At 41.4% G+C, this 26,304-nt stretch overlaps 1 protein-coding gene across 3 annotated transcripts in view; it reads right to left on the bottom strand.

Moving 5' to 3' along the window:
- The window catches only part of LOC126412753 (uncharacterized), a 1,141,364-nt gene that overhangs the window by 763,697 nt on the left and 351,363 nt on the right, over positions 1-26,304 (bottom strand). For 2 of the 3 annotated variants that reach the window (XM_050082500.1, XM_050082498.1), the window contains exon 2: positions 22,495-22,573. The gene's annotated coding sequence lies outside the window, so the exon portion shown is untranslated. Of the gene's footprint in view, positions 1-22,494; positions 22,592-26,304 lie in introns of all 3 variants that reach the window. The other variant, XM_050082499.1, reaches the window with a different exon arrangement.

The raw sequence follows: 26,304 nt of genomic DNA on the forward strand, positions 1-26,304 counted from the left end.
AACAGGTAACACAGGACAAGCAATAGTTCTTACACATATACGAAAAACTGCTTCACTAATAACATTCAATGGGCTCCCAGAATTTAAAACCACAGTGAAATTATTCTTACCGACACATACTTCAATAACAGGATGTAAAAATGCGTCTACATTATTTTCCTTTTCGTCTAGCAAAATGTCTCTCATGTCTTCCAGGCGTACGTAGTGTAAAGTCGTCGTGTCATTACTTTCTGAACCGTCTGTATTGCTGCCAGAAGCCGAGGCTACAAGTCATTGCCGATTGTTTGCGTCACGTCTTTGATTATTCGCGTCATTTCGCGGATCAATTTCCACGATTTGCACTTCTCTCTCTGAATTTCTGTCAGGTGGAGGATCCCAATTAGACCCTTCCTGTCCGTTACATGTAAATTCTTGGTTGTGTCTGATATTAAAATTTCTGTTTTCCTGGCTATCTGCATGACTACTTCTTGTGTAATTTCGACTGTCAATTCTGAAATTACTGTTAGATCTACTACCCTGGTTATTTCTGTAGTAAGAATTTCTATTATTGTATGAATAATTTCTGTCTTGATGATACCGATTACTGTTTGCGTATGGTTGACCATTTCGGTAGGAATCTCCGTTATTATAATTGTCTGTGTAATTTCTGTTAGAACGTCTGTTATTGTCATAAGGCTGGTACCTACTGTCCTGTCTGTTCCGTCTGTCATTCTCAAAATTACCCATATAACGTCCGTTCCGATAATTATCCCTTCTCTCTGAATATGTATTGTGATTACCGTTACTGAAAAAATTGCAAGAAGTCCCGTCGTCGTTGTCATATTCAAGTTCTTGTAGCAAAGTCTTAAAAGTCTCAATGTCGTCTGCACATCTTCCGGCTAAAGCAATTTGTCTTATCGATTGTGGCAGCTTAGTTAAGCAAATGCGAATTAAATCAGTCGGGCTATAAGGTTTGGAAAGGAACTGATTCTTTCGAATCATGTCGTCAAAGTATTCTGCCGGCGTGCGGAACTCCGACTGTTTAAAATTACGCTGCATAATAAGACTATGTTTGATTCTGTCTTGCGTGTTTTCGGACCAATATGGCGATAGAAATGCATGATAAAAAACTTTTAAATTATTACAATCTCTAATAAGTGCGCGCATGCGCGTCGCCGGTTCGTTTCCTAAATATCCACACATAAATTCCAGTATGTGACTTAGTGGCCGGTTTGGTGGAAGTGCGTAAATAAATTGATCTAACCATGAACATGGGTGTATGTCATTCTTAGAATTGCGAAAGATCTTAAATTTCCCAACAGTTAAAAGGTGTTTATAGTCAAAGTTTTCGCCTCGTGGCAACAAAGACCTAACATGTCTGTCCCATTCCGAATGTCGATTATTGTCAAGTTCGCGCGCCTGGCGCTCTCTTGTTGCATCTCGTAAGTGAAATACATTATTTTCTTCAAAGCCCTCTGCTATCTGTGATTCTAAATTTCTTCTGCTGTCTTTTCCTCCGATTTCGCCTTCAATTTGTTTGACTTGCTTTCGTAACGCTTCAAATTCCCTTTTAATGCGTTCATTAAATTTTCCCTGATTTTCAACATGTTTATTTATGTTCTGGTACTCTTCTGTTTCTGCAAATGGCAATGGAGCTGTATCATCTGAATCTCTGTCCCCATTTAAACTAAGACTTGTCAATTTATGTGAAATCTTCTCAACTCTTTCCGGTAAGTCACCTATTTGTTCTTTCTGTTTATTTACGTCTTCCGTAAGTGTCGCGACTCGGGTTTCAGTATTGACACATTTAGTAGTTAACTGTTCATACTGTTGTGTTAGGTTATTTTTTCTTTCATTTGTACGGATTCCTCGAATCTTTCAAGTATTTCTTCCTTATCGTGTGCACGTTGTAAATTTAACTCTGAAAATTTTTGTACTATCACGCGATCTCTTTCTTCCTGTTCCTTATCCTGTTCCTTTTGTCTGATTTCTATTGAAATTAATCTATTATTGTGAGCATTCAAAATCGGTTGTACTTCTTCTCTAATTTCTTTCTTTAATTCTTCTTTCATGTTTTTAAAACATGTCCCTATTCGTGAGTCTAACCGTGCTTCCAGTGTTCCCATATCAGTATCTAACCGTGTTGCCAAACTTCCCATCTCTGTTTTTAATTCAGATCCTAACTGTGATCCCAGTGAGTCTAACCGTGTTTCCATTGTTCCCATCTCAGTTTTAACTGTTCCTATTTGTGACCCCACTGTTTTTAATTCAGATCTTAACTGTGTTTCCATTGTTCCCATATCAATTTTAATTTTTCCTATTAGCGATCCCACTGTTTTTAATTCAGATGCTAAATTTAATATTGCACTCATCAATTGCTTCATATTAACTGGTTCGAAATTCTTTTCACCCCTAACATTTCCCGCAAAACCAACTTCTTTCGTCATAGTTGTAAAGCTATCTGTGGTGTCACTGCCAGACACCACACTTGCTAGGTGGTAGCTTTAAATCGGCCGCGGTCCATTAGTACATGTCGGACCCGCGTGTCGCCACTGTCAGGGATCGCAAACCGAGCGCCACCACAAGGCAGGTCTCGAGATACGGACTAGCACTCGCCCCAGTTGTACGGACGACTTTGCTAGCGACTACATGGACGAAGCATTGCTCATTAGCCGAGCCAATAGTTAGAATAGCCTTCAGCTAAGTCAATGGCTACGACCCAGCAAGGCGCCATTAGTAACATTGCATGTATCTAAAGAGTCTCACTTGTATCGCCACAATCTCCAGATGTACCAAAAGGATGGATTAAAATTAAGTATTCCAGAAGCTACATACTTTTCTTTATAGCATTCATTACGTATCCTGTTTCAGACCTCACGCCATCCTTCTTTAACTTAGCGCGTGCCTTTCGGCTTCCTCTCATTGTGTCTAGGCTGTCTTGTCTAGACACAACATCTGTGTTCGATACTATTCCAGAATCTTCTGTCGTTAATCTCGTATTCTGAAAATTTTTTGATTGTGAAAAATTTTGAACTGGTTCCGGACTATTTTCCCAACTTATTGTTTTCTACTTCATTATTCATCATACTGTTCTCCTGTGTTGGCGAGTTCGCCATGTTAACGTTTTCGTCATTCTCCCTATCCAACATGTTTGCCTTTTTCATCGATCGCGTAATCATTTACAAAACATACAAAACTCGTCACTATACGAGAATTACACACAATATGACACTTTATCGCCAACAATACCGTTCACACGAAATGCTTCCCGACAAACTCGATTAACGAACAACTGAAATCTTCATAATTGCACAAAATTGTCAAACCCGTATACGAGACATCAGAAATCAAATTTGGCAAAAATACCATTAGAAGAATTACAAGACAACTACAAATGTTCAATTGCCAAATCTACACATGCAGTATAGACTACAATTACTAAACTACAAATTACTACAACAATACCACTGTCTGCTATTTTTACTGTAAAAGAATTCCAAGGGACGATCCGAAGCAGCGGTCGCCACCTGCATGGGGGCTTAATTATTTAATGAAAGTATAATTTTAGTAGCTGTGTATCTGGTTACGAAGTGTCGTAACCGGTTGGCCCTGGGTAGTATCAATACGCAATCTGACTGCATAAAATAACAATAAAGAATGAAAGGAAATTTCGTTAGCACAATTAATTAATTAAGTCCCCAGCAACTATAAAAGCTACGAAACAACAAAGCACAAGTGCAACTGTTCTGTGTGTGGAAGTCTGATTCAACGTACACATCTGGCACGGTTCTTCCTCGATGCGGCAAGATATTTTAAACACCATTTACAATGAAGTAATTAAAAAACCAGAAATACTATAATTGCACATATAAACCAGAATTACAGTCTAATCCATGAACACAAGCCAGATGCTTTGTTGACTGAACCTCTGACCAAGAGACATTGTTATTTAGGAAATTTCAGATAAAAAAAATTTTCTGTTACCTTCATATATATTGTCGGAAAATACACTGTGATCATTACATCATCCCTAATCGAACAGCATCTGCTGTCTCGCTCAACAGAACAACTGCACACGACATACCCTCAACTAGTACTGCTATCGACATCGTCTCAACAAGCACTGCCCACGGCAACCTCAGAACTACTAGTGCCCCAGTGGAGGTGGCGGAAGAATACCCTTTGACGCAATCTGGCGCTGTGACTCAGTGTAGCCACCTTTCAGTACGGACACAACAAAAAAAAATGGTTCAATTGGCTCTAAGCACTATGGGACTTAACATCGGAGGTCATCACAGAACCGCTCGACCACAGCGTCCGGCTACAGACACAACAGGTTTACAGGTTCATCATTAGCATAGATATAAATGTTTGGCTGTAGGTGTAGATTTTCGCCAGGTCAGTTTTACATTGCCCACCCTCTACAGCCATGGGGTACTACCTACAACCGTGTTCTGGGTGAAAGAATCAACTGACTGTTCATAATTGTTCCACAGACCCTCCAATGGACACTTGACAAGCAACCAGACGATAGTCAAAATCGTATCATATTTTCGCGAGAATAACTAGAACTGGTACATTCACAGCTGTTGCAGTGCGTGGTCACGGTTCACTGCATTTTACAGAAAGGGGAGGAAGTGGGTAAAGCCAAAATGAGGAAATGGGGAGCAACGCGAGAAGTGCTTAGTGAATTAGAAAATAAAATGATGATGTCCAAACGGATGAAAGATCCTGAAAAGTTTCAGTCTTACTCTTAGTCACTACATGGAAGACGGTCATGAATACAGTCGCTTGGTGATAATCTTGCCACCGATATGTGCAATAGCAGAAATATTGAATTCTGTACCAAAAGGTATTTTACTGCGGAGTACTGTAATATGGTTCCTTCTCACAATTATCGCAGGAAAGCTGCAAACGACAGATTTTTCCGTATGTGGAAGTGAAATCAAAATTCAGTTAAATTTGTCCAGAGGGGAAAAAAGCAATGGTACTGATGACACACATCAACATTTCTGTATAAATTGTGCAAAGCAAAGTTCTTCCTTTCTAACAGAGGTTTATCGTAGGTGGCTTAATTAACGAACCTTTCCATAAAACTCGTAAAATGCACTTCTCAGTCCCGTTTCCAGGATGGATCTCCGGACGGCTGCACATAATTATAGGCCTATCTTCTTGGCGACAACATGTTGTGTAATCAGAGTCATATCGAGGAGTTTCTGCGACCTTGGTGGAACTGCCGAGTTCGCGAGCACCTCCACCTATTTCGGACTAAATTGAATTCCTGTCAATTAGCATTACACAGATTAAGCGAATTTTACAATTTTGTAAGTAGGTTTCATAAATCGAAGGATTGCTGAAAAATCTTACTTACACAACCTATATTGATGGAAAAATCTACGCCTGCAGTTAATATATTGCAGTCTGCAAAAAGTTTATAAAACTTCATAAAATAAAACAAAATCTATATCTTAGTGTCTGTGGTCCCTATTGTAACTTGGTTTTTCATGTGACATACCAAGGTATGCCTCCGAATATTTTATGTGAAAAATCTTAGAGCATTTTCAATAATACAATCGTTATCAACATTATGCATCTTTATTACTCGTGTTTACATACTGATTGTTCAACATATTCACCATGGCGACAATCACATTTCTTCCAGCGAAAGACCAATTTGTTCACTCCTTCACTGTAGAATGTTTGAATTTGTTGCCTGAGTCACAACATTATCTCCGCTCGCACCGCTTCATCACTCTCAGAGGAAGTCCTTGCAGGTGTTTCCTGTTTTGGGAAAAGTTGAAAATCAGATGGAGTTGAGTTGGAACTGCATGGAGGATGGGAGGTGATGGTGAACCCAAGATATCGGATTGTTGCAGATGTTACAGCGGTAATATGTGATCTGGGACTGTGATGCTGAAAGAGAGGCGGCAATCTTCTAATTAAAGCTTTTAGTTTTCTGAGGGTTTGTCACCACGTAGCTACGTTACACAGCGCCTCGTTACACGCTACAATTCGGAGCCCTCTAGCGGCAGAGAGTTGCTAATTGCGTCAGCGAATAATGAAAGTCGAACAAGTAGTACGCAAGATAATTCATAGCGCAACCAATATTGAGAAGTGAATAAAAAAATTTGAAGCACTGTCATTCAGCATGCCCTAGTATAACAAACACAGGAATTTATTTGGTCTTTATGAATTATTAATAGTCCATACATTATTACTAGGAAAAGGGGAAATCGCTGTAATTAAGAGTTGAGAAAGTATATCAAATCCAGGTATTATGTTGTTATTATAATTTTACAGGCAATTCATTGGTTTCAGCGAAGCAAACTCATTGATAAATTCATTGGAGTCAAGTTTAGCGGCTGTCACATATTGTCGTCAAGACACTACGGGTACCCAGAAGTGTAGCGACAAACTTCGACGGGCTTTAGAGGGTGTCTTGAGGAAGAAAGAAGGATTGGAATCCGTGTCCGAAATGTCATCCAGCGGTGCTACAGAGCTTCAGAGTTACAGGACCTTGTGTGCTAACGAATGGTAGGCGGAATGTCTCAAAACATCGTTTGTTGTTCACTGGTCTTAGACACCCTGTATGTGGGTGATCCGCTTTCACTCCTTTCAACATATGAACAGAATTTAGCAGCAGATGTAAGAACTAACAACTCCCATTATATTATCAATGAGTCACAGAAGACTTATTCTGGAATTATTTTTATCTAAACAGCAAATGGTGCCAGCCACAACTTGGGACCATAAAAAGTACTAACTGCATGGGCCCATAAACCACATAACCACTCTGCCCATGTTTGTTGTTTTCCCCACCGACACGTCTCACTCTAAACCACAGTCGGCATAAACCTGGAAAAAACTAAAACGGTCGATCAGTTGCATACTTGCTCCAGAGCCTGCTTCCAGAACTTACAACACCGTATACTACAACACTATACCGAAGTAGCAACAAGGACTCCGTTGTTGAACATTAACGGATAACTGGGTTAGTGGCAAATGTGTGAACCAAACGCATTGTTGCTATGAATTTTAGCGAGAGACGTCAGTCATTTTGTCCAAGTAGCGTCCTAAAGAAACATCACACGGGAAGAGAAAACGGTATACTTTTATAGCCTCGGCAGCGAGAAGCTTCTCCTCGTAGACTGAATATAGTGTAGCGGCAGCCGCAGAACCGAGAGGACGCGCAGCAGAGCAGCAGCAGCATTTGTGTGATAAACTGTAACTTAATTTAGTCTTTGTTTTTGTTCACATGCTTCTGCAAGGACGTGAACTTTAGGTGTGTATTTTACTGTGTAGACTAGCGGTTAGAAAATTAATCGTAGTTTCTTTGTTGTATACGTCTTGTGACTATCCTTGTGTATCCTAGTCTAAATTTTACTTCTAGAGTAATTTATTTCCCTTTAATAGCTTGCAGTCTCAGAGTACTGTGAGAAATCTGCACACCAATTTTTAGGGTTACTTTATTCTCCTTTGGTATATTTTCAAACTTAGTAACGCCATTTGAGACCTTATATCTATTTTATACACAGTAAGATATAGCAAAAGATTGTGCTTTTTGTAAGCGGATACAAGGAGAGTTGGCTGTTGTCCGTAAACAGCTGGGAGCTGCGTTGGCTACCGTCGACAAGCTTCTAGCTAATTCTCGAAGTTGCGGTGTCGTCGGGGCGCCAGTAACGAGACCAGCGACATCTTTAGTGCCACTGGAATTCCCTGGTGACCCGGACGTCGCTGCGGCTTCCGATACGCAACATCTGACCGGTCACTCTAGAGTGGGTGGCAGACAGTGGTGCGGAAGGCGAAAGAGGGAGCAGGCCGTGCGGCTGGCTACCTACGTCTTAGCAACAGTTACGAGGTGCTTCCCGGTGTTGATGATAACTCTGAGTCAGAATGGGATGTCTCTCCTGTTGGGCCAGCGGTCGATTTCCGGGCCGTCCGGACTAGTACAGGGGGTGGGTATGCTAGTCACTGGGAGTTCCAATGTTAGGAGCCCCTCAAGGAGGTAGCAGGCAAGGCGAGAAAGAATTTCAATGTGCATTCGGTATGTTTGCCGGAAGGTCTCATCCGTGATGTGGAGAAGGCCCTGCGGGCGGCTTTCGAGCGCATTTGGTGCAACAGGCTGCATGTAGTGGCACACGTCGGCAAGAATGACGTCTTGCGCTTGGGTTCTGAGGCCATCCTCGGCTTCTTTCGGCGGTTGGCTGATTTGGTGAAGGCAACTAGCAAAGCACTGAGGGCGCAGACTAAACTGCCTATTTGTATCATCGTACCCAGGATTGATCGCGGTCTTATGGTTTGCAGCAGAGTGGAAGAAATAAACCAGAGACTCAGACGGCTCTGCGACGGTATCGGATGCGAATTTCCCGACCTCCGGTGTCGGGTGCAGAATTTTAGGGTTCCCCTTCATAAGTCAGGCATGCACTACACGCAGGAAGCGGCTTCTAGGGTAGTGGAGTACGTGTGGCGGGCACATGGGGCTTTTTTAGGTTTGAGGACCCTTCCCTTGGAAGCAAAGACGATTTGGCTGTTAAATCAGTCAAAGCGACCTCAGAAAATCTTGGTCCTCGCAGATCAGAGATAGAAAATATTAATATGATTTTAGTAAACTCCAGGAGCATTCAAGGAAAGGTCGCAGAATTAGTATCGCTTACTGAAGGTTATAATGCACAGATAGTGTTGGGAACAGAAACATGGTTGAAGCCAGACGTCAATGTCAACGAAATCCTATGTTCAGACTGGAATGTTTATCGTAAGAATAGATTACTCGCCAATGTGGCGGCGTGTTTATTGCAGAAAAAAATTCGATAAAATCTAGCGAGTTTATCACGAATTGCGAATGTGAATTAATCTGTGTGAAACTGAGTATCAGCGAACGGTCAAAAATGGTGATCGGATGCTTTTATAGACCACCTGGGTAAGGATCTGTAGTTGTGGAGCGCTTCAGACAGGACTTGCAGTATATCATTAATAATTTTCCTGATCGTGCCGTTGTCATAGGGAGTGACTTCAGCTTGCTAGGTATACATTAGGAGTGTTATGCCTTCAAAACTGGTGGCAGAAACAGGAAATCGTGTGGCATTGTTCTAGATGTCTTGTCCGAAAATTACCTTGAGCAAATAGTTAGAGAATCAACTCGTAAGGGTAACGTCTTAGACCTCCTGGCAGCAAAAAGACCTGAACTTATCGAATCAGTTAACGTAGAGGAAGATCATAAGGTTGTGACAGATTCTATGACAATGGGTCCTACAAGGAATGTTAAGAAAGGTAGGTAGATATATTTGCTCAGCAGGGATGACAGGATATAAATTGTAGAATACCTCAGTAGTCAGCATCAAATATTCGGCGATGAGGACGAAAATGTGGAGAACAAATGAAAAAAATTCAAAGGCATCGTTCAATATGCCATAGACAACTGTGTTCCGAGTAAAGGTTCCAAGGTATGGGAAAGATCCACCAAGTTTAAACAGACGTACGCTACGCTACATAAACAAAGAGCACTTCTTCTCAGATTCAAGAGGAGTAAAAACATAGCTGACAAACAGTAGCTGAACGACACGAAAATGAGCGTAAGGAGGGCAAGAGAGAAGCATTCAATGATTTTGAAAGTAAGACGTTGTCAACCGACCTTAGTGAAAACCCTAAGAGGTTATTGGTCGTATGTAAAATGAGTTAGTGGGTCAGAATCATCTATTCATTATCTCAGCGACCACGCCGGCACCGACACGGAAGATAACAGAGAAAAGGCCTAAATACTGATTTCGGTCTTCCGAAGTTGTTTCACCGCGGAAGATCGTAACGCTGTCCCTCTTTTCAATCGTCGTACGAACGTCGAAATGGCAGATATTGAGATAACCGATAGCGGAAATGGAAAGCAGTTACAATCGTTTAGTGTGGATGGGCTTCAGGACCAGATGAGAGACCTATAAGATTCTATAAAGACTAAGCAAAACAACTTGCTCCCCTTCTAGCGGTAATTTATCGTAGATCGCTTGAGCAACGATAGGTACCTAACGACTGGAAAGAAGCGCAGGTCATTCCCATTTTTAAGAAAGGCCGTCAGACAGATCCACACAGTTATAGACCTATATCGTTGACGTCAATCTGTTGTAGAATCATGGAACATGTTTTTTGCTCAAGAATTATGATGTTCTTGTAAAATGAACATCTCCTCTATAAACATCAACATTGATTCCGCAAACAGAGATACTGTTAAACTCAGCTCGCCCTGTTCCTCCATGAGATCCACAGCGCATTGGACAACGGCGCTCAGGTTGATGCCATGTTCCTTGATTTCAGTGAGGCATTTGACACCGTCTCGCATTGCCGTTTAATAAAAAAAATACGAGCTTACGGAGTATTGGAGCAGACATGCGATTGGATTCAAGACTTTCTAGCAGATAGATCTGAGCACGTCACTCTTAACGGAACTAAATCGACAGATGTCAAATTAATATCCAGAATACCACAGGGAGGTGTGATAGTACCGTTGCTATTTACAACATATATAAATGATCTAGTAGAAAGCGATGGATGCTCTTTAAGGCTATTCGCTGATGATGCAGTTGTTTGTACCAAAGTAGCAACCCCAGAAGGTAGTAATAATTTGCAGAACGACTTGCAGAGAATTGATGAATGGTGCAGACTCTGGCTGTTGACCCTGAACGTAAATAAACGTAACATATTGCGCATAAATAGTAAAAGAAACCCACTACTGTAGAGCTACGCTACTGATGACAGCTGAACAGCTGAGGTCAGCGTCTGCTGTAAAATATCTAGGCGTAACTATCCAGAGCGACCTTAAGTGGAATGACCATATAAAACAGGTAGTTGGAAAAGCAGACAGCAGACTCAGGTTCGTCGAGAGAAACTTAAGGAAATGTTACTCATCCACGAAAGAAGTATCTTACAAGACACTTATTCGCCCGAATCAGGTAAGACTGATAGAGGAGATAGAGAAACCCAAAGAAGAGCGGCGCGTTTCATCACGGGATCGTTTAGCTAGCGAGAGAGCGTTACGGAGATGCTAAACAAACTCCACTGGCATATGTTACAAGAGAGGTGTTACGCATCACGGAGAGATTTAATTTCGGGACAGCCCTTTTCAGGAGTCGGACAACATATTACTTTCCCCTCACATACATCTCGCGTATTGACCACGAGGAGAAAATTCAAGAAATCTGAACCAATACAGAGGCTTACCGACAATCGTTCTTCCCACGCACTATTCGCGAGTGGAACAGGGTTGGAGGGATCAGGTAGTGGTACCGAATATACCCTCCGTTACGCACCATTAGGTGGCTTGCGGAGTATGATGTAGATGTAGATACTTCTGTATGGTGATCAAATTGTCGATGTTTTCAACTGACGGGCTTGGCGGGGGCCAATTTCTCCCACCCGTGTGTGTGATAGTGGAACAGCAAGGGCGATGATCGGATTGTACTTGTAAATTCCGGGGACTCAATCAGGTAACGTGAGCCCTATTGGCACTGTGGTTTAATTTAGTTGGCTCCGCGTCGAATGCGAAGAGGAGCGTCTGGAGTAGGCTAAATGAAATTCCACTGCCCATTGTCCGAAGCTACTAGGTGACCACCGACCGTGACGCACCCAATCTTCGGACTGCAGAGGACGCGCTGGTAGAAGAACTATGTTTGCTGCCGTAGTCTGCTCCATGACGCCTTACTGCTAGCAAAGAGCGTTAGGCTGCCCCCAAAATGTATACACATTCCCAGGCGATGTCGGATGATCTCACAGTCCGACTCGCATATACAGGGCATTACGACAGCTTACGCAACCATGACGCTTGTCTATTGGCCACCCGCACGGAGCCTTAGAGGTCTGGATGCTTTGTTTACGAAACAGGGTGACTCTAAAAGCGTAAATTGCCTCTCTTTTTTTTCCAAGACCAATGTGTTTTATTTCTTTAGAAAGATATATGCACCGTTCATCACCTGTTCGATTAAATTACGCAACGTCTGATGACTCTCTAAAACATACCATCTGTATTTAATTTACACACACACATAGTGGGCCAGAATCCTAAAACGTTGCCATACATATAAAAAAAGTTCGGAGGTGCGAAGAAGGTTTGTTTAATAGTTTGTTTAGAGGGATGTTAAGACTACTGAGTTCCAGTCTTACAAGTGACCGAGCTAGCCGAACAGGAAAATATTTTTGTTCAGTGTAATCAGACCAAACTTGTTTTAAACTGAATCTATTTCAGAAGGTATGAACTTAATTACAAGAACTTATTTCATTGTTTAATCATTAATTCATATTTGGTTTTTGCTAATAAATTTCTTACCGGAGTGCAAGAAAAGAAAGTGTAAGTTTTGGGTTCCTCGACATTCCGTCATCTGTTTCATTCCGTTCTTGAGTATGTACTACGTGAATCAGCCATAAAATCCAGCTCAACGTCGGCCTCAGTTGCAAAATGCCTTTATTTACTCTGAGAAGAAAAATTTAATTTTTACTGAACTACGAACCAAAAACATACTCACACACGATCATTTAATTGTTATTTCTATAACGTTCTTAATAAGCTTTTACAAAATAAAAATATAATTATTACAATTTTAACAATCTGCCAGTCGCCGCAAGATGCGCAGAAAACAACAACCTAGTTGCTAACGCAATATCGCTTGAGTTTTGCACGAGAGTCTTCTCACGTGAAAAATATGGACGATGTGTTCCGGAGACTGCTGAGAACAACTGATCCCTAAATTTCTTCTTTGTGGGAACCAGTGAAAACTTTGCTGTCGGAAACTGTTGTCCTCTCGGTACTTGCTGGAGAGGATTACAAAAAATCAAATGTTGATAATGTTGCAGGGGATACAAAAGTCAGAGAGGAAGAAGACGAAGAAGTAATTCAAATGAAGAGCCAGAAGCGCAAGAGGGAGAAGATTAAGAAGATTTGTAAGACTTTAATTTATTTATTAATATATATATATTCTGTAATAACGACAATAACAGAGCAAGTCTGGAAATAAATGCTTACCAACAAAATTATAAATATTGCCTGAACACATTCTTTGTCTAATTCATTAATTTTTCCGGATTATTTTTGCAGTTTTGAATTTTTTGGTTTTGATAAAAGAAATCAGGAACACCATTTTACCTATTTTTGTCCATACTGGAGCAGATTTTGAAATTTTGCCCAGGTTTTCAGGATTCTGGACCATTGCGATATGTCTACAACGAGTACAGAAGAATTTTTCAACTGCGACAGCTGCACTTGCTGAAGCAGAATATGATCACAGTCTCCGACAATATTAATGTCTTATAGGCACGATATCAAGAGATGGAGTATTTTCCAAAGCAGTTACACCGGCCACGCGTTTTACGTTTTGTGGAGTACAGAGGACGCTGCACTCCTGCAACTGTATTTAATACCATAATTTTCGTGATGTTAAATGAGCAGAACAACTATATAGCTGTTTTCATTGGTGACCTAAACAAGTGGACTCCGTTTGTTGCTCTGTTGTTCTACTTGGTCGTTTCCTCAAGATTAGACTGCCTCGAGAATTCACTGTGTTGAATGCAGAATTGTAAATTATCCTGAGGCACTGGAGCGGAGGACATACGCTGCGGTAGCTAAATTCCTGTTCCGGCTCCCTGAGTTTCCTTATCTGTTTTCTTTTACCCAGTAGATAAAATAGTCCACAATATCACGACTCCGATCACCATCTACAACGACTGGGAACGGATGTGTCTTTCTGCTGGGTACCAAGGCACATGGTTATTAAAGGAAACGAACTAGTGGATATAGCAGCCAAAAGGCGGGTCGCGACTGTCCAATGTTTAGTTCGCAATCCCCCAGTGTGCTGTGACCTCACTGCTGAGATACAGTCAGGAGTAGGTTGGAAGAGGAGTTGCTGGAAGAGGCAGACAATAAACTGTGTCTCATAAAGTCCACAACTAGGCCATGGCGTGCATCTTTTCCAGTCACGTAGACGGGATGAGGTCCTTCTCATTCGTCTTCACATTGGACACAGCACTCTGACGTATGGCTTCTGGCTCCAATGAGAGCACCCTCCAGTGTGTGGTTATTGCAGTGCACAGATCACAGTGCACTATACATCAGTAGAGAGAGTTTTACATTCAGGAAAGAGATCAGCAGCTCATTTGCTGATCAGTTTGCCCCCTTTTTAACTGAAAATCAGGTGAATGTTATCAAAGTGGCTGACTCATCCAACTTTTTTAAGTGTTCGGCCAGATGGATTTTACTGTGTGCTTATTTTAACTTTCCTGTTGTACCACTTGCAGTCTCATTGCCACTTGCAGAAAATTTCAACGATTTTACTTTGTGTTGTGCGATGTGAGATAGTGTGACTTTGCGGGTGACCATGAGCGAGGTTGTGAGAGAGAGAGTGTAAATTACTAGGAATTACTTCACCTGTTTTCACACTTTTTTCGCCACTTTCAACATATATGTTCCTACCAGTTTTCCTAAGAGCTCTGGAAGCCTCTTCGCTGAGCGCCAGTAAACCGCAAACGCATACACACAATCGATGAGAACAACGGTGTCAATGGTAACCCAATTTTGATATTCTAGTACGTCAGTTTTTGTCAGTATGAAATCGAACTTAGTTCCGCAACAAAAACTAGTATTATAGTGAGTTGCTACATTACAGACATGCTATATATAGTAGGCCTCAACCTATAACACGACGAATCGCACGGACTGACCGTTTAAGATAACGTTTATTCGTTGCCATTCAGAATTTGCGTCTAAAGATAGCGGAATATCACTGACGTGAAAGTCTCGTAGTGTGTAAGCTCACAGGACCAAATATTATTTACCCATTTGAAAGAGGACACTGATGACTTTGGAGCCCTCTTGATAGTGCAGAAATGGTACCAGTTGGCCACGTTTTCCTCCAAAAAAAAAAAAAATAAAATAAAATAAAATAAAATAAAAAATTCAAATGTGTGTGAAATCTTATGTGACTTAACTGCCTAGGTCACCAGGCCCTAAGCTTACACACTACTTAACCTAAATTATCCTAAGGACAAACACACACACCCATGCCCGAGGGAGGACTCGAACCTCTGCCGAGATCAGCCGCAAAGTCTGTGACTGCAGCGCCTAAGACCGCTCGGCTAATCCCGCGCGGCAAGTTTTCCTCCAACCACGACGTGATGACGTGATGATAGAGTGGTTGGATGTGGCATGAACACAGCGTAATTTAAGATTCCAGGTTTGTCGATATAAGAATACGGATTGCAAAACTTGTCTACAAGGAATTATGTACAGCTCGCAACCAAGGACTACCACGTAAAAACATTGGTCGTAAAAAGGGCCGAACCGACGTGGAGTAGAGAAACGTATCACCTACTGTCAATGACAAACGGTTTTGAAGCAGCCAGGAATTGTTTGGGATTCATGTTGGGCGGTCTGGGTGGGCGAATCATTCGCTCAAATTGTCCAACATGATCTTCAAACCAATCACGAACAACTGTGGTCCAATGATAAGGTGACTTGTCATGCATAAAGTTTTCATCGTTGTTCGGAAAAATGAAGACAATGAACAGCTGCAGATGGGCTTCAAGTAGCCGAGCAAAAGCATTTCCAGTCAATGATCGGTTCAATCCATGTAAACATAGTCGACACCATTATAGAACCACTACAGCCTGCACAATGCCTTGTTGACAACTTGTGTCCATGCGCCTCACTCGGACCATACCATCAGCTCTTACCGACTCAAATCGTGACTCATCTGACAAGGCCACGATTTTCTAGTCGTCTAGAGTCCAACCGATGTGGTATCGAGCCCAGGAGAGCCGCTGCAGACGATGTCGTGCTGTCAGCAAAGTCACCCCCTTCAGCCGTCTGCTGCCACAGCTCATTAACACCAAATTTCGCTGCTCTCTCCTAATGGATATACGTTCGTCGTACATCCCACAACGATTTCTGCGGTTGTTTCAAGCAATGTTGTTTGTCAGTTAGCACTGACAACTCTATCCAAACACTGCTGCTCTCAGTCGTTCAGTGATGGCCACTGCGTTTTCCGTAATGATAGGCAATGGCTGAAATTTGGTAATCTTGACACACTCTTGACACTGTGGATCTCGGAATACTGAATTTTAGCAAGGAGATCTTTGAGATTATCTCGCCGCCTGATCTTCATGGCCTTAGATATTTGCCTTGAAGTTACTGTTCTTTAGCACCACTCAGAAGACACGTGTGACTTACGGAATGTCACGGATAGGACCAGTCATTTGGACTACCCTGATTCACATCAGAACGGGCTACGGACGATGTGCAGACACTCACCACAAGTGGAGCAAATCTTCATCGCCATCGTGTGACATTGGTGCAGAACGACCTACAGTTGCTCACATTATGGCAAAATGTCCCGCACTTACTTACAAGGGTCGTTTTGAAGACTTATTGGCTGCGGTGATTGGTGTGCTACAATACATAAAAAGATCTTGATATCCATATATAGCTATTTTCATTTCGATTATTTTATGCTGAAAAGCTAGGTTTAAAAGCTGAAGTGTAGTGGTTTTGTAGCTCTCGTATATGACTTCCCAACAGGTAAATAAATAAATGACTGCTTATCGATGTGTGCTACATTTCAGTAAAACTATAACATTCATACGTCTCGTATTGTTTGTGAAAGTTTTAATTATTTTTCATCTAACGTGGAAATGGGGTCTGTAGATGGCACAGAAATATAATTAGTTAATTTTGCAAAGAATTTTATACCGAGGAAACTAAACTATCCTTAGTACAACAGAGCAACTAAAGACACTGGACAACTGGAACACTGACAAGTAAATGATGTTTGATGATGCCCTTGTCCAAAGATAACGGTAACATTTAATTGTTATTTTGTCTTTGACAGACCATCGTGACTGTTGTTCAGTTAAAGACTGTTGAGTGGGACCGCAAACGGTCACACATACCTTTTAGAAAACTGCATTTTACTGCCATAATCGAATTTGGATCATTACCTCCATCTTCAAATAACTACACTTGTTATACTAAACAATTAGTATCGTTGGCAACATGTCGTCTGCATCTCCACTACATAAGGATATCGGTGTTGTTAGCAACTATTTATGTACTACCCTAATGACTAATACTAATGCAAGAACATTAGCATATTCTTGTGTATGTATGGCACCCGTGGAGCATGTAAAATGGTGCTAACTTCATATCGTACAGGAGCAGGTGAGATGTTGCTGACAGTACTGATTGTGGAACAGAACAAATAAAGGTAGCCAACTGATAATGGTAGTAATAGGCTGAATTCGGTTACGTAAATATAAGACAACTTTTTAAAAATATTATTGCCGGTTGCGGCCTCCCTCGACCGTCTGTCAGCTTCTCATGCACTACTTAACTGAGTAAACAGTGACTTTATTTCAATAATACGTTTCCTATACACTAATGCAGACTACTACTATTGCCTATATGATATAGTGTCTGCCTGCATGATAACCACGGTGCTGGTATCTGACGTCGTGTCTACGTGAACGCCAGAGCTATCATCTCAGCATCAGATGTCATGAAGCAGAATACATTTTGTCACTGGATATGCACTGTTTAGCGTCAAATAGTCAGATTATTCCCAGATAGTGGAATATGTGTCGTGAACATGCGTTACACAACGATACTGACACGGAACCCGCAGCTGGCACTCAGTTGCTATTTCGTCTCGGAAATGCGGTACTAACTCCGAACGCCGCAACATCAACAGGACCATGCAGAGGTAGGAACGATTCTTTTTACATACCTGAAAACCAATCATTTCATCTCAAATCGCTACCATTTATTGACCATAATAGTTCACGCTGTAACTATCTGACAATAACGATGCTGCTTCTGTATTCCTGTTTCACGTAAGATATTACTGGACTGTTTTCTTCATTTTACGACAGCCTCGGTAACCCCACACTTTCGTATGTAGTTCGATGGGCTCAGTGTATAGATGTATCTGCAAAGATTCAAAACTGTAGACTGAGCTTTGTGGCTGCTCAAGTCACGTGCAAGAAAAATAAAAGTTGTAATTTAACCACAGATACTCAAAGGAGATAGGAAGCTAGGGATATTTGCTGATGGACATACTTGTGATTGGCACATAATATTAATTCCCACTAAAGAACAAATTTCATTATTACGGAATTACAAAATTCGAATAACAACATAAAATTTAATTCGGAACTTTGTCCTCTTAAGAGAATATCAACTGACTTTAACCGTCTGCCATGAATTAATATAACAAACAATATTTGAAAAATAATAATTAGATCTGATTGCAAAACGATCACAGACAGTCAGCACCATAAGCCCGCTGTTCAGTTCATTGCTTACGTAACCAGAATTTACACAACACTAATGATCCACATTGTGTTACTTATAAAAAGATCTCGTCCGTCCCGGCGAACAGGCAGAATACTTTACTAAAGGATGGCAGCACGGCTTATACACGGTGGTACTCGGCACAAACGAGTATAAAGCACCGCCAAGCAATTTAGAAGATGATCAGACTGCAAACCAGGACAGAAAACACGCCGAACACACGCACGACCTCAGCCTGCCCGCCAAGGCGACAAACCCCATCTGCCCCACATACCAGACCATTTCTGCAACAGCAAATAATTCACGCGGCAAGCAAATCCGACTCGTGATTCAGCTTTTCAAGACTATGCCTGGCTTACTAACTACACGACTACCTGTAACATAACTGACAACCAAACTGAGACATTTACCGAATAAAAGAACAATTAAAATTACAGTGACTTACAAAGCTCTGCCCTTCATGTTAAAAGAAAGTCTAAAACCAAAACTGGGCGGAGACCACATTAATTAAAATAATCCATCAAATTAACACTGCAAGGAATCTTTAAAACAAGCAGTAAACAACACTTGGAAGCCTTAGACTTCGTAAGTTCAGTGTGACACTCTCTTATCCAGAACCATCCTTAGCTGATCTCCGGCAGATACAACATGCCACCATAAGTTTCACAAATCTTCACAGGTTAACGGCAGCATATGAATCCTACGTAACTTAATGTTTCCAGTTACGCGATGAGAAGATGTCCAGCCTGAGATGACGGACCCGCCACCGTTTCGCACGCAAACGCGCCGACTAATCAGCACCGTCCACCCGGCGCGCGGCGAAACAGCGAGGACGGCGAGGCCCAGGCACAGCGGATAGAGACGAGGGCCTGCCTTCAGAACATGTTGGCTCGTTGAACGCCGACCAGCGAGAGAGCTCGGCCACACGCCAAGCCGGAAAACCAAAGGCGGAACAGTCAGAGATATAAGACCACACGAGTGCCGATATCAGCGAAGCAAGTGGAGCTTAACTAGAGCCAGTCGCCAAGGCTCATAGACCTTATTACAGCTATTATTTACTGTTATAATTTCATCACTGTGTTAAGCTGCAGTTATAGGACTACGATAGAATGTTTATGTATGTGGAGAATTGTAATACCTCCATCTATCTCGCATTAAATAATAAGCACCGTATATTGGTCCGTAGGCCGTTTAAGCAGATAAACCGCACTCATATTTCAAAAGGCAGTCAAAATTAATCATACGAAGGCTAGCACATCGTCCTTAAACACCATACAACTGGTGTGATTATCAATTTCTTCATTTGATAAGTTTCTCTGTTCAGTTCTGCATATCTTCCCCACCTTGGAAGTCGCTGAAAGTGCTCGTTCAGTTGTTTCCGTGTTTTACTTCCTCCGTTAACCAGGACAGAAGACTAAATTGGGCACAATAAGCGACTAGTAGCATCTTTTCTCCACGCATTCGGGAACAAACTGGCCTACAGTCAAACGCAAGGTACACATAAGACCATTGCAATGTTTCCATAACACAAGGCTCCGTAAACTATCCTCCAATTGCCAATCGACCAATGACAATAAATTTTGAAACGCGCTAAACGCGTTACGCTTTAGTTTTTTGTGGTGTGTGCTTTCTTGACAGATCTATTGAAATGAAAACTCGCTTCTGTTCCCTGTCAACTGAATGTCAGTATCCATCATCTGAATCTGAGCTTCGGCACAAATCGGGTACAGTTTACTTCTATTTAAGTTTTTGATAATAGCCTTCGCATATTTAATTTTTGAGATCTTTTCAGCGGTGATAAAATTCAGTGCTACACTGAAGTTTCCAAAGTCCCAAAATATATATGTAACTGCGTTCCAGAGCCCGCGAGACTCCTGGGAAATCTCGCCAAAAAAAATCACCGTAGCTGTTGATCCCTAAAATCATTCCGCATTTTGCATATATTCAGTTCTCTCCGTTGACTCATTCAGAAGGTAATATGTATCTAATGCATATACATTTGGCCTAATCGTTCGACGAATACTATCCAATTGCTCACTCTGCGTTTACTGATCCGTCTAGAATACGAGTATACGGTAACAGGCGGAAAAATTATCCTATCGGAGCAAACTAATTTCGAATATGTTTCTGGTTATTTAAGAGGCTCTGAGTGAGAAATGGGGTACTAGCTGGTTTTTCTACCTTCCTCAACGCATTTAAAAAATTTTCCAAAAAAGTTTTGGAAAGAAAACATACTCGTATTAGTGCTTTTAATGAACATGCAAATTACCTCAAACTTCGAACTTCGACAAGATTCCCTGACTGTATCTCACACTCACCGCGCTGTGTAGCCGCGTGGTCTACGCCTGAGGCGCCTTGCCACGGTTCACGAGCCCCCCCCCCCCCCACGTCGGAGGCTCGAGTCCTCCCTCGGACATGGTGTGTGTGTTGTCTTTAGCGTAAGTTAGTTTCAGTTAGATTAAGGAGTGTGCTAGCATAGTGACCGACGACGTCAGCAGCTTGGCCCCATAGGAACTTACCACCACTCACACTCGCCAGTCCATCACTGTAAGTCGTTCGTACTCATTCACTCCTAGTTTCCTTTTCTCACTCACTCACTCAGTCTAACTCATTGTCATTATCTCTTTGTGTCTCTCTGTCACTGTCTCCTGTGTCACACCCAAAGACCCCTTCGTTCCATCCCACCACAACAATGTCATTCCACTGTCTGCTTCTTGCTCTCTCTTACTGCTAATATCTTATTCATTCCTTCCTACTGCTGCTGTCTCTTTCCACCGACACTTCCACTGTCTTCCTCGTTGTCGTTGTCATAATCTATTTCTCTCAATATCGCTGGCTATTATGCACCTCCAATTTCCCTTTCTCTTTATCCCCCGTTCCCCTCCTTGGCACTGTCTCCCTCAGTCATTTGCTAGCACTGTTCTGTCACTGTCAACTATGTTCCACTGTCTTTCTCTCACTCTGCCATTATCATCTTCGCTGTTTCCAGTTTTTATTACTTTTCCGCCTCTTTTCCATTGCCACTGTCTTCTTCTCTTAGAGCATGAAATGTGTGAATATCTTTCCATACCAAACTTTTTGGAAAAATTTTATAGGTTCTCAGGAAGGTAGAATGCGACAACTGGTACCTCACTTTTAAGTCGACAGGATTTTAAATAAACAGAAACATATTCCCATTTTTTGTGCTCCGACAGGAGTATTTTTCTTCTGGTTTTCTTCTTTTCCTTGCTGCAGCAGAGCCTGTCACTCATAGGAGAATAAATGTAATGGTCAGTAACATGTAGATAGTTTACGTATGTGAAAGCGAAATAATCCAAAACTAATTTTACACCTCAGACCGGATTTTACTAGAAAAAAAATTGTATGTGCTTCAGTACTACAACGTGGGGTTCCCAGATGATAAAACAGACCATTTAAAGCATACCACTCCGTGCTACGTCTCTTTGTAAACTACGTTTTCCCGTGTCACCCTATTTTACGTGCGTAGCTTACGTGCGCAGGTAAGGTAACTTTGAACCTCTGCATCTTAGAATTTATTGAAGACATGAATCAAATTTTCAAGGTTGTACGAGATTGGGATCTTAGGAATACATCATAAAAATTACAGCCATTTTCTGTGCTGGAGTTTGGTCCGCTGGTCACGAAAATTTAGAAAGAAATTTTTTTTTTGCGGTTTCCCGGAGAACCACAGATGTACTAGCGGTGCCTCAATAAGTCCTATGAAACACACCTTAGACCACTTCAAATGCAAAAAGAACCAACTGATTTTTCTCCTTTTATCTAAACAGGAGAAAGTGGGTAATATTCATACTTTGACCCCACTCTGCACGACAGTGGCACCGAGACGGTCCATCTGTTGGGTGCACAAATGGTCCCTAGGCCAAGGGCTAGGGACCATTGCTGCCTCATGCGTACCGACGACACTATAACGAATTATTTAACCTATTGTTCTTATGATACACTGCAACATAACTTTGTATCTCCATGCAGCTGGAATGAGGGCTTATTTATAACTGTTAACGGAAACCACAGCCTAATTTTTCAACCAAATGTGAATATCCATGATATACTGTGGACTGCAAACAACAGGTATTCTAAGGCAGCAATAAATAATTTCATTTAATGTAAAACTTTGAGCATTATTTCTTGGCGTTATGAAATCCTGAAGTGCAAGCAGAAGGGAGGAGGATGCTATAGAATACCTTAGGTTGCTCCAGCACGCCAGTGGGCGCCGGCTTCCGGACATCGCATAACAACTCAGGACACCAATCGACAGAAACTCTGGAACACAGAAAAAGACTGTGATACATTTCGAATAAGAGATCTCACACAAACAACGAGATGTTAGACAACTGCAAGCGTATCGCTGGACTGGAACCATTTCACGAATACTGACTTATTAGTTACTTCGTATTAGTTAAGCCATCTTAAGTGCCGCTTGTTTTTTATAAAATTATATTTTTCATAAGAAAGTGAAATAAATGATAATGAATTTCCTACCATAACTCTGCTAAGATAATGACGTACCTATTCCAAATCGGTAGCTACAGTTTGCAGGGGAATAACCATCTGATCATTAACCTTATTCGCTGTGTAGTTTTATTACCACTGATTGTTTTTGAAAAACTGATTTGAATGAAACGAATTTCTAAACTTAATTAAATTCAAAACTTTTTGAAAAACAGTAGTTTTAGAGCTATAGTCCTAAAAAAACTCTCTAAGGCGCGGAAATAAAAATTCTGCAATTGCAGTAATTAGTAAGAATGTTGTGGAATACTGAATTTGGAACTAAAATACTTGAAACGGCTAGAGTGAATGAAAATTTGTACATCATTAGGAACTTTCAGCATCGGAAAGTGAAATCATAATGTTAAGAAGTCCCATCACGAAACGTTAGCCGTTTTTGTAAGGGGCAGCCAAACGAAAATGATTTGTTTGTACAATGTCTTCTTCTTTAGCCATGCATGCCTGTTGCGTGAATCCTCGTAAAGCTGCGAGCACTTAGGGGCACAGACACTGTGCCTCATCGAGGCTTGGGTCGGTTCTGGAACCGGGCACGGATGGGCGAGACTGTTAAGGCGACCGCACGCGATAAGCCTGAATCCGGTTTCGAGTCCCGGTCGGGCATATATTTTCTTGTGTCACCAATATATATTCTTTCAATATCTAATGCAGCTCATGTCAAAATATTGGCAATTGCTACTAATATTTCTAAATGAAAACGAGACAGATGGAAAGCTAAGGTTTTTTTTTGTTCCATTTACCTAAGGGGCTTTTTAAGGAAAAAAAAGTGGTCAAAAATAGGGGGTAGCGTCTAAACAAAAAAAAAAAAAAAGTCCCGGTCGGGCATAAATTTTCTTGTGTCACCAATATATATTCTTTCAATATCTAATGCGGCTCATGTCAAAATATTGGCAATTGCTAATAATATTTCTAAATGAAAACGAGACAGATGGAAAAAGAGTAAGTAAACATTTTACTGTTTCAACGGTAACCGCCATACTGTTAATACACTAATCCCATTGCGAAGCAAGGCAGTGAATGACTTCACGGAAAAAATATGTCTGGCTGCCTGTGGAACCATGCTTGCACAAAGGCGTACATCTCTTTCAGGTTCCCAGAAGTATGGAAATCGCATGGGGAGAAATCGGGGTTCTGTGGAAGGCTTAACTGAGAAACTTCTTCAGTGTAGTCGAAACAAACTAAACAACATGTTGGACCTCCCACAGTAGAATAAATGTATTAACTCTTACAGCGAGTGGTTTTGAAATAATAAAAGGCTTACGTATTTTTTTCCATCTTTCCTGTTTTCATTTTATTGCCACTTGTACAACTCACACCTGGAAGTGAGCAAAAACCAATTCAGACTCCTGATTATGTACAAGAGGAATTTTCCTACCAACAAGGGAAACAAAAGGGAAGCCCTTGACGGTCCAGTAATACAAATTCTTTTTTTTTACTCCTCTCTAAAATATTAATTTCAGATACAAGCAGAGGATGACGAATTTTTAAACTGTTAATCAAAATATCCACGGGTGTACTGCCGGTCTACAGTGTCCAGTATGAACGCACGAGGATTCTGGTACAGACGTCGAGATACTGGGACAGCGTTGCTAGAGAGGCCATCGAAATTCGCACCAATTACGACCTCATAAACCGTGACTGTGGCTATAATCTTAGCAAGGCTTGGGAACCAGTGATTGGGTTAATCAAGAGTAAATCGAGCAAACGTATAGTTGTGACGACCACGGCGGACAGAGCCATCAAACCGACGTCATCTCAGACGCCGTCGCAATCTGTTCCACCGCGTGACCGTGGCGTGTGGCGCGGACGGCGGAGGGAGTGCACCGCGGGCGGAGGGTATTTAAATCGGCCCCCGCCGCGACCGAAGCCAGTTCCCCCTGAGCAGCCATAGCGTACGGATCTCCGTGCCGGCACGTTCACAGGTGCTCAGTCCGTCAGTTCACCTGATGATGGCGACATGTATGATCGCCGAAATATTGTGCCCGTTGGACACTGTAGACCGGCAGTACACCCGCGGAGATTTTGATTATCAAATACGCCGGGAGAAACTCAAGAATCACATCATACACTTTTAAACTGTTGTTGCGTAATGGGAGAGGGCGATAAGTAGGAAAAAATTATTAATAACTTCTGGAAGAAGTATTGCATGTTTCATTTAAGAACGTCCCACCTGCAGCACCTGGGAAATCGATGTAAATGAGATTGATGCTCGTGACCGTGGTTTACCGTTAAGAGGCACGATACCCACAACCAATCTCAGTCACACAATAAGAAAAAAACCACAAAAACTGAACTTTCTAGCACTCAGTCTTTGCACTGTATTCGTTCTACTCTGCCGTGACTATAGTTGCTGCTCGCTCAGGCTAGTGCAGTTGTTATTGATATTTCCTTAAATATTGTTACAAAGTAATTACTACGACTCGCATTGCTTATAATATTATTCAAACAATATAATATGTTTTTAATTCAGTGAACAATGTTTTCAATTCTTGATTCTTTCATGATGACCTCCGCCATAGGCTTGTTTCGTTTCTAAGTACCTACCCATATTTGTCTTGGTCCTCCTACGGAACATGTACCTAGAGGTCTGAAATATGAGGATTGTTTAGCTAGTGTCGAATACGGCATTGTTTGTAGATGCTCTAGTTTGCTCCGTCGATTAAACTTGATCTTCTCATTCATAGCACATTCCTGAAGCTCTGCTCTTATGTTTTCAGTTCTTTGACTGCTTAGTTTTGAGCAGCCTTTCTATCCTCTCAGAAAGCTCATTTTAGCCACTTGGACATTAGTTTCTTGCGTTTTAGTAATTGTACCACTTCTAAACATCATGGTAGAGAGGGCCATTAAGTCGTAAAAGTTGATTTTCATGTCTTTATAACTTTGTTCCTTAATATTGTATCGACTGTTTACATTTCATTAGATATTTCAGCAGCCTCTTTTCAATGTTCAGTTCATTCTGGAAGTTAATAATATTTCCGAGATAGCTGAGGTGACTAACTTGTTCCATTGTTTTCTTATTGTGCTCTTACTATTCTGTTTCAAAGTCATCACTTCCGTATATGGAGAGGATATATTTTATATTATATTCTTAAGAAGGCTGGCTAAACCTATAGATGGACCTTATTAGCGAAGTTTCGCTGTGTTGTACGATTATATAGTCGTCTGCAAAAGCATTATATTTAAACATATTTTATATGATAATCTCAAGCCTGAATCAGTTTGCTGTTTATATGTGTCAACTGCATTATCGTAAAGGTACATATTAAAAAGCGTGAGTGAGAAGTACACTTTTCTCGGAGCCTAGATTTGTAGGCAGGTCTTCTGAAATAGCAAGGTTAGTTTTTATTTTTATTTTTACATACAGGCTTTACATCACCTTAGTTATTTCCTGAGGATATCCTTTCTTGTATGGTATATTCCGTACGATTTTCCTATCTACATGATCGAAAACTTTCCGTGCGTCTATAAACGCGAGGTGTGTTACCATT

The sequence above is a fragment of the Schistocerca serialis genome, chromosome 7 (genome assembly GCF_023864345.2).
Source record: "Schistocerca serialis cubense isolate TAMUIC-IGC-003099 chromosome 7, iqSchSeri2.2, whole genome shotgun sequence".
Classification (NCBI taxonomy): Eukaryota; Metazoa; Arthropoda; class Insecta; order Orthoptera; family Acrididae; genus Schistocerca; species Schistocerca serialis.